Below are 8,220 nucleotides of genomic sequence, written 5' to 3'. Positions count from 1 at the left end.
CATAAATAAATCAGTAAATAACACACTGAAAACATCATTTGATTCCGTCAGATAAATATGTTACACATAAAAATGTGATTATAAAAGGGCCTTCATATATTTAGCTACTACAGGTCATTTATTTTGCATTGTATATATTATAGTTGTTTTTTTTTTGCAGCTATATGTAGTGTTTTAGCTTCATTATTCCTGTGACCTATTTCTCCTGTTAGCTGTATTTCAAAAATAGCCAGAAGGTTGCCTTTACTATTTGCTTTCTGCTGGTTACTTCCCTGACTGTTCCACATGTCTCCAGTCCTAACCAGGCCCTTGGGTATTCCTAGCCTATATATCCTGAAAAGCCTCCTCCAGATGGCCTGCTTTCTTCTCTCACTCGGTAATGGAATGAAAAGATCAGCTAATTAAACACAGTCCCACATCCATGTGAGAAAGGCATGAGAGCCCTCAGGGAGAAGATCTGCATGTAAATTGATTCATCTTTGTAAACCATAAACTTTTACTTCCACAGCACACACACACACACACTACTGAACTTCAGAAGTGAAAGGCGCAGACACATAAGCTCACATGCAAATTATTTTCACTGAGGTATGAACAATGTAGGCCTGTGATTTACATGGATGGGGAGACTATTTGTTTATTTTCACAGCAGCATAAGGAAGTACTAAAACAGCCACAAAAACTCAGAATAAACATGTAGACAGTAGCAGCAAGGTCTTTCCTATAGTGAGAATTTGTGTGTTTGAATGTGTGTGTGTGCATATGCATGTGCATGTGCCCGCACTCGAACTTAAAATGCAAATATACTTTCTCAAGTGGATTCCAAATACCTGTTACATACCTGTCTTAATTCACACATGTAATACACACACTGGCTGAGACACTAGAGTCCCTTTATAACAGAGAGTTAAGACATGATGTGACAAAATACGGCCACATGATTAAGGGAGCCATTGCTTTCAGTAATAAAAATGATTAGAAATTTACAGATCTTTGTCAACTAGCATTTATGTCCAATTTACACTGAAAACATCACATATGCAGTGGGTAAAATAAGTACTGAATATGTCACCTTTTTTCTCAGTAAATATATTTCTAAAGGTCCTACCAACATTAAATTTTCACCAGATGTCAGTATCAACCGAAGTAATCCACACATGCAAAGAAACCGAAAGAAATAAGTACAGAAATTAAGTTATGTATAATAACATAGCGAAAAAGTATCGAACACTCTTACTGAAATTTATGTAATACTTTGTACAAAAGCCTTTGTTGGTAATGACAGCTTCAAGATGTCTCCTGTGTGGAGAAACTAGTTACCTGCATTGCTAAGGTGTGATTTTGGCCCAGGCTTCCACACAAACAGTCTTCAAATCTTGAAGGTTCCATGGACCTCTTCTGTGAACTCTGATGTTTAGATTTATTTTCAAGTCAGTCTGGGCCATTCTAGCAGCTTTATTTTCATTCTCTGAAATCAACTGAGAGTTTCCTTGGCTGTGTGTTTGGGATCCTTGTCTTGTTAAAATGTCCACCCTCATTTCATTTTCATCATCCTGGTAGATGGTAACAGATTTTCATCAAGAATGTCTTGATACATTTTTCCATTCATCCTTCCTTCAATTAAATGAAATTTGCCAGTGCCATATGCTGAAAAACGTTCCCACCTCCAAACCTCACTGTTGGTATGGTGTTTTTAGGGTGATGTGCAGGGCCATTTGACATCCAAAAATGATATGTATTATGGCATCCAAAGAGTTCAGTTTTGGTCTCATCTGACCAGACTACATTCTCCCAGTATTTCACAGGCTTGTGTAAATGTTGTGCAGCAAACTTTAAACGAGCTTCTACATGCTTTTTCTTCAGCAATGGAGTCTTGTGTGGTGAGCGTGCATACAGGGCATGGTGGTTGAGTGCATAATGTAATGTTTTCTTTGAAACAATTGTACCTGCTAATTCCAGGTGTTTCTGAAGCTCTCCACAAGCAGTCCCTGGCTCTTGGGCAACTCTTCTCATAGTTCTTTTCACTCCTCTGACAGAAATCTTGCAAGGCGCACCTGGTCTTGGCTGGTGATATGACATTCTTTCCACTTTCAGATTATGGCCCCAAGAGTGCTCACTGGAACCTTCAGAAGTTTAGAAATCCTTCTGTAACCAATGCCATCAGTATGTTTTGCAACAATGAAGTTGTGAAGATCTTGTGAAGAAGGTGGGTTGTTGCTGTTATTTATAAATCGAGGTTTAGCTTATTGGCTGTTGGGGGTCACAAATATAACTCATTTGAGCATCTGATTCTTCGCGCTGCTCAGGATATTACACATTGCCAAGGTCAGAAGAATAAAAATCAGCCGTATTGCTTTGTCACTGTGTATAGGCCTCCTGGCCCATATTCTGAATTCTTAGATGAATTTGGTGCCTTCATCTCTAACTTGTCAACTAGTGCAGATAACATTGTAATCATTGGTGACTTTAACATTCCTATAAATAAGCCTTCTGATCCCCTCTACATCTCATTTATGGAAATTGTGGATGCATTAGGATTTTGGCAATGCATTTGGGACTCGGTGCACATTAGTGGAAATACCCTGGATTTGGTTCTCACGTGGTCACACATGGTATTGCTGTCATGAATATTGACATCATGCCTCTTACATCAGTGGTCTCTGATCACCCACTTATTAAGTTTACAGTTTCGCTGCCATGTTTAGTGGAACAACAACATTATATATCACTACGGCGATGCATCAACTCCTCAACTAAGACTGAATTTGAAGCTAGACTGCCTGATGTCTTAGTTTCACATTTGGCAAATACCCAATCAGTAGACAGTCTTGTGGATAGTTTAAACTCAGTGCTCAAAACTACACTCGACATGATTTTGCCACCTGTGTTAAAACCGCGCCCCCCCAAATCACAGTCACCTTGGTTCAGTGATTACCTGCATGACCTCAAGCATAAGGCTAGAGGTCTAGAAAGGAAATGGCATAGTTCAAAATTAGAAATATTCCACCTTGTGTGGTGTGATGCTATCTTAGACTATAAGCATGCATTACTGGCTACAAAGCGGACCTATTACTCCGATTTGATCAACAAAAACAAGCATAAATCAAAGTTCTTGTTCGACACAGTGACAACACTTATTTATGGACAACCTTTGAGAACTTTGAGAAGAAAATAGAAAACATTAGGTTAAACATATCCCAGCATGCCTTAACTCAGCCACTACACCCTGCTATTGAGGTGGGCACCATTACTGAGGTGTTACCTAGATTTACAGAATTTGAGAGTATCTCTCTCCGCATGCTGACGAAACTCATAACGTTAACAAAAAGTACAACCTGTTTATTTGATCCTATACCAACAAAACTGTTTAAGAACCTGTGGCCCACTCTTGGGCCGACTGTGCTGGAAATTATTAATCTTTCTTTAACTTCTGGATCTGTTCCTAAATGTTACAAATCCACGGTGATTAAACCATTACTTAAGAAACCTAATCTTGACCCTAGTGTATTGAAAAACTATCGGCCGATATCAAATCTATCATTTTGCTGTAAAATTCTGGAAGAAGTGGTGTCACGGCAGCTCATGTGCTATCTTACTGAGAATAATCTCTTTGAGCCACTGCAGTCTGCTTTTAGAAAATATCATTCCACAGAGATGGCTCTCACTAAAGTGGTGAATGATCTTCTGCTTGCAATGGATTCGGACACCACTATGATTCTGGTGCTGTTACATCTCAGTGCTGCATTTGATACCGTGGATCATCATATTCTACTTGACAGGCTGGAAAATCATTTTGAGATTACTGGGAGTGCCCTTGCATGGTTGACGTCATACTTGACCAGTTGTTCTCACTGTGTTTTGTACAGTAACACTATCTCTAACCATAGTGACATGAAATTTGGGGTTCCACAGGGGTCCGTCTTAGGCCCCCCTGCTTTTCTCCCTTTATATAGCACCCCTTGGGCACATATTGCGGTGTTTAGGATTACCATTCACTGCTATGCTGATGATACTCAGTTATACATGCCAATAACTGCTGCTAATCTCGTTCACATAAAATCCTTAGAAGATTGCCTTGCATCAGTGAGAAGCTGGATGTCTAGAAATTTCCTACTTTTAAACTCTGATAAGACTGAAATGATGGTTCTTGGTCCACTGAGACATCTGCATCAATTTGACCAGTTAACGCTTAGCCTAGGCTTGTGTGTCATACATCACACTGACAAAGTGAGGAACCTTGGGGTAATTTTTGATCCTACATTGTCCTTTGACCTCCACATTAGAAATATTACAAGGACTGCTTTCTTCCACGTGCGAAATATAGCGACGATTTGTCCCATCCTGTCTATGGCTGATACTGAGACCCTAATCCATGCGTTTATCTCTTCTAGATTGGACTACTGCAATATTCTATTTTCTGGTTTACCGCAGTCCAGCATTAGGGCTCTCCAATTGGATCAAAATACTGCAGCCAGACTTTTGACACAAAGCAGAAAGTTTGACCACATTGCACCCATTTTGGCATCCCTTCACTGGCTCCCTGTCCCAGTCATATTTTAAGGTTCTGCTTCTAGTCTATAAAATTGTTAACGGACTGGCACCTCCCTACCTAGCTGACCTAATTAAACCTTACGTACCGGCCCGGGCTTTGCATTCTCAGGGTGCAGGACAACTTTGTGTCACTAAGGTGAATAAAAAGTCTGCGGGTCACAGAGCTTTCTCTTATCGTGCCCCTGTTCTGTGGAACGATCTCCCTGCATCAATAAAACAATCAGATTCTGTGGAGACTTTCAAGTCTAGACTTAAGATGCACTTATTTTCCTTTTCGTATGGCTAGTATACTGGCATAGTATAGTTCTTGTTATGTGTCGGACGCGGGCGGAGAGCCGACCAGCGTTTGACAGGACCCAGTATAAAATAAGCAGAGCACGGTTCAAAGGATAACAGAATTTAATAACATAACAGTGAGTGCTCAATTACAAACAAATAAGTGCGCGGTCTGGTGAAGTGGAAGAACGGTGCGCTCCCAGCAGCACAAACGGTCTGGAGCCAGAACAGTTTGGACCCAAGGACCCCGCCGACACCCCCCAGGTGGCCGCGACCAACCGAGTCTGTGAAAGAAGAAACCATCATGTGAGTCCACTACTCCACACACAGAGAGACCACTCAAAGGTGTACATAAACAGCAAACACTTCCTGGCTTAATCACCAATCAGCTTCCCACCCTGCAGGCATGGAACACCCAGTTCAATTCTCCACTGCAGTGGAAGCTGATTAAACGACTAACATAACAGCTCAATATAATAAGGTGTGAGGGACACCACATTTACTGACTGTACTCATGTTAGTCACAAAACCTAAAGTACCTCAGGAAGTGTGCTGATGAGCGTGAGACCTCACCCCCTCCTCTGTCACAGACCATGGCATCAAACGTGGTATGGTCTCTGCATCCATGATGATGAGATGGCTCTCTAGACGACGATCTCACCCGTCTGGTCACAAGGTCGAGTCTCTGGCAAATACACACTGTGTACTCCAGACTTAAATGCAACCATGCCCCAATCCATAAAGATGCACCACAGCTGTGAGTCCTGACGAGCTGCACATGACAAGCTTCAGGTGATCAGGGTGAGGTCCTGATAACTCAGCCACACAGCCACTCAGTCCTGAACGCATGCCACCTGGAAGGAAAAACAAAAGACAGAAAACAGAAGACAAACAAAAGCCAGCCAGGCACGCCAGGCACCCCAGCCACAACAGCACCCCACCCTCACGGGAAGCCTCCCGGCGACCACACAAACCTGGCCCAGGAAAAACACCCCCCTCCAGGGACCATGGCTGGAAACAGTATCTGCATTCATCTTCCAACTGAATCTTCATTTAACAGAACTGTTGACGTCTTCACCTCTGACTGCATCTTTGCCTTTGTTTCTGTCAATCAATTTGCATAGGTGTGCCCAGGAGTTCTTAAACCTGTGCGGTCAGCCTTTGTCCAACCATGTTTAAAGTCTGTTTAGTCATAAAACAAAAAAGACAAACACAAACAACCAAACCACCCCCCCCCCTCCCCAGAGGACCGTCCCATCAAACCCCAGGAAGAGGAGAAAAGAAAAACACAACCCAAACTTAAGCTGGCAAACAAAAGACGCTAACACCCCCCCCCCCCCCGACTACATGTAGGGACCAACACCCCCCAGAGGACATCCCGCCAGCTCCAGGAGTAATAACCACAGCCGAGGTCCCTCTGGGATCCAAAGTCACCCACGGGGACTCCCAGCACCTCCCAGAGGACCGTTCCATCAAACCCCAGGAGACGCCCCCCCTCATGACTAACGGACCCAGCCCCGGCCGTCCATGGCTAGATGGACCCACAGCCCTTTCCCCCCCAGAGGACACCACAGTCACACCCTGAGGGCGGAAACTGGGGGGAAAAACAAAAGAAAAAAAAACATACAAACAAAACAATCCCAACCCCACCCCCTCGGCGCAGTGGAAACTGGAAGTACGTCCAGTGTCACCAACCACGACTATACCCCAGAAGTCAACCGGGAGGAGTGGAACAGCGGTAATGGCAGACGGCACAAAACGGCGCCACCCCTCCGACTTCCAAACCAGCCACCAGCTGCGGGTATATTCCACTGCCCCAAACCTCAGCTACGCCGATGGCATACGGCTCAAAGGCGCGCTGAAGCCGGAGGTGGAACAGGGAATCAACAAAAAAAAAAAAAAAAAAACAACACCCCGAACTCCCCCCCCCCCCCCCGCCCGGGTACAGAGGTTATCAGGGAAACGCCCAGCATAACCAAACTGCACCACTCCAGCAACGCCGACAACCTACGGCTCACACGGCTGGAGCCAGAGGAGAAGAGAGGGCACAACAACAACAAAAAAAAAAAACAAAGAAAAAAGAAAAAACAACCCAATTACCCCCCCATCACCCCCCAGAGGACCGTCCCATCAAACCCTGGGAGGTGAAACCAAAAGAAACAAAAAGAAAGACCAACAGACCAACACAAGGTCACCTGAGTCCTGTCCATACTCCAGACAGCCTGCAAGGTCACGACCCCAGAACACTAATGGTGTAAAACATCCCACACAAAAACCAACTCAAAAAACACCCACAAAAAATGAACCAACACAAAACTAATAAGTGACTTATACCGTTAAGCTCAAACAAATGGAACACACCTGTTCCACCTTAAGAGCAATAACGGTAATGTGACTCAGTCACCAACAGGGGGAGCCAAAGTGCTAAAAATAAAAAACCCCTTTGGTAACCGAGAAAACAACTCATGCTGCTTTCCCTGTGCGCAGCTACGTGTAACACACAACCAAAATGTGCTTCAACTAAATTACACCGGAGCTGACACAACAGACGCAGTAGCTATCTTCACCCGGGGAAACGGGGCTACAACTGTAACACAGGAAGCACAGCGACCCGTGCCACAGAACTCCGCCGTGCGCGTTCACCCATTACAGACACACTCATGCAGCTCCTGTTTTACCTCTTATCCTGTCGAAGTGTGACGCGAAGCCGTCGCTATTCACACTCCACAACAACCCACGGATAAGGCAACAACACAGGAACACGGCTGCAAGAGAGCTCAAATCACTATTCAATAATGGGTTCTCCGACACGCACCATCCGGGCGGAGAGCACCCGCAACTGATCCGGATAACTTCTGACATCTGCTGCCGCCTTCCTGGCGCAGAACTGCCTCTGCTACCGCTGGGTCCGTGATGTATTGGCCAGAGACTACTGTTATGTGTCGGACGCGGGCGGAGAGCCGACCAGCGTTTGACAGGACCCAGTATAAAATAAGCAGAGCACGGTTCAAAGGATAACAGAATTTAATAACATAACAGTGAGTGCTCAATTACAAACAAATAAGTGCGCGGTCTGGCGAGGTGGAAGAACGGTGCGCTCCCAGCAGCACAAACGGTCCGGAGCCAGAACAGTTCGGACCCAAGGACCCCGCCGACACCCCCCAGGTGGCCGCGACCAACTGAGTCTGTGAAAGAAGAAACCATCATGTGAGTCCACTACTCCACACACAGAGAGACCACTCAAAGGTGTACATAAACAGCAAACACTTCCTGGCTTAATCACCAATCAGCTTCCCACCCTGCAGGCATGGAACACCCAGTTCAATTCTCCACTGCAGTGGAAGCTGATTAAACGACTAACATAACAGCTCAATATAATAAGGTGTGAGGGAC

Source organism: Thalassophryne amazonica, chromosome 6 (genome assembly GCF_902500255.1).
Source record: "Thalassophryne amazonica chromosome 6, fThaAma1.1, whole genome shotgun sequence".
NCBI classification, from domain to species: domain Eukaryota; kingdom Metazoa; phylum Chordata; class Actinopteri; order Batrachoidiformes; family Batrachoididae; genus Thalassophryne; species Thalassophryne amazonica.
Note: the sequence above shows the minus strand (reverse complement) of the source record.